The following is a 1,289-nucleotide window of genomic DNA, read 5'->3' as shown; positions in this document are numbered from 1 at the left end:
TGTGTTTCAATTTTGGGGCTGTTTGGTCCCCATTACAATTACTCAACTCTCCCATAGAGGAGACAGAGCTGGTCCAAGCAGATCACATCTCAGAGTCCTGTAAAAGTGGGATAAGGATAATACTGAAATGTTATGGGGCCCGGGGGGCACTTAATGAAAGAATATATGTATACTTTTAAAAATTTATTTTTGTGTATTTTTAAAGATTAATTTATTTTTATTGGAAAGGCAGATTTACAGAAAGGAGAGGCAGAGAGAGAAACAGCTTCTATCTGCTGGTTCACTCCCCGCTGAGCCAATCTAAAGCTAGATTTCTTCTGGGTGTCCCTTATAGGGGTAGGACACCAAGGACTTGCGCTGTCCTCCACTGCTTTCCCAGGCCATAAGCAGGAAGCTGGAGCAGAACTGGAACAGCCAGTGTTGTCTTTCTGACACCATCTTGGTTCTGTGTTCCCCTCACAAAATGACTGGTGAAGCTACAGAAACTGTCCCTGCTACTGAGCAGGAATCACCAGCCCCAGCTGAGATGGGTTCTGGAACAGAACCAGACAGCAATGAGTCCATGCTAGAACATGAGGAACAGGATCCCACACAGGCAACCACTCAGCATGGCCAGCTGGCCACAGCAGCTATAATCAACCAAGAACCCCTCGGTAAGGCTAAATGGAGTCAGAGTAAGAAGAAGGTATGGAAGGCTGTGTCCAAGCTGGCCTGCAGCATGTCACAGGGTCACTGGGAGTCACTACCCGGGATTCTAAGGATATCCTCTTTGTCCTTACAAAACCAGATGTCTACAAGAGCCCAGCCTTAAACACCTATATAGTTTTTGGAGAAACCAAGATTGAGGATTAATTTCAGCAAGCACAGCTAGTAGTAGCTGAAAAACCCAAGATGAAGCTGTCCCCAACATTCAGGAAAACACAGACTTCAGCTGTTCAGGAGGAGAGAGAAGAAGGTGAGGTTGATCAAACAGGTGTGGATGTTAAGGATCTAGAGTCGGCTGTGTCGCAAGCAAATGTGTCCAGAGTAAAGGCAGTCTGTGAGCCCTGAAGAACAGCAATGATATTGTAAATGTTATTATGAAATAAACAAAGTAACCACCCAAAATGTAAGACCTTTTTTTTTCTGTTTCAAAGAGTAACTGCAGCTTGGTTTGAAATTTGTATTGTTTCTAACATTAATAAAGTTATAGCTTCTTGTTGGGAAAAAAAAATGTAGAGTAGGTGAGACTCAAACCGCTGCTCATATTGGAAGCTGCCGCCACAGGCTGAGGCCTGGCTTACTACCCC

The 1,289-nt window shown here is 44.4% G+C and overlaps 1 pseudogene; it reads left to right on the top strand.

Moving 5' to 3' along the window:
• Positions 1-463: 463 nt before the first annotated feature.
• LOC101531972 (nascent polypeptide-associated complex subunit alpha-like) lies at positions 464-1,088 on the top strand (annotated as a pseudogene).
• The last annotated feature ends 201 nt before the right edge of the window (positions 1,089-1,289 follow it).

This window comes from Ochotona princeps, chromosome 24 (genome assembly GCF_030435755.1).
Source record: "Ochotona princeps isolate mOchPri1 chromosome 24, mOchPri1.hap1, whole genome shotgun sequence".
Taxonomy (NCBI): Eukaryota; Metazoa; Chordata; class Mammalia; order Lagomorpha; family Ochotonidae; genus Ochotona; species Ochotona princeps.
This window is presented reverse-complemented; position numbering and strand designations above follow the sequence as displayed.